The following is a 330-nucleotide window of genomic DNA, read 5'->3' as shown; positions in this document are numbered from 1 at the left end:
TCAGCTATTACACCAAGATCCCTTTCCTTCGTGATGGGTTATTCCAATCCAAATTATACTTATAATTCAAATTATGGTAACCCACATGCATTATCTTGCATTTATTATAATTAAAACCCATTTGCCATTTATTTTCCCAACTCAGTAAGTGATCTAAATCCTTTTGTAAAGCAGCATCCTTCTCCTCAAAACCAGCAACACCCAAGACCTTAATATCATCAGTAAATTTAAGTAATTTATTGATAATTCCAGGAGAACTCCCAAGTTTCCTTGTGTCAGTTATATTATATTATATTGTTGCGTCATCGAGATCACGTGACTGGTGTGGCG

The sequence above is a fragment of the Limulus polyphemus genome, unplaced genomic scaffold, assembly GCF_000517525.1.
Source record: "Limulus polyphemus unplaced genomic scaffold, Limulus_polyphemus-2.1.2 Scaffold72, whole genome shotgun sequence".
In the NCBI taxonomy this organism is placed as follows: domain Eukaryota; kingdom Metazoa; phylum Arthropoda; class Merostomata; order Xiphosura; family Limulidae; genus Limulus; species Limulus polyphemus.
Note: the sequence above shows the minus strand (reverse complement) of the source record.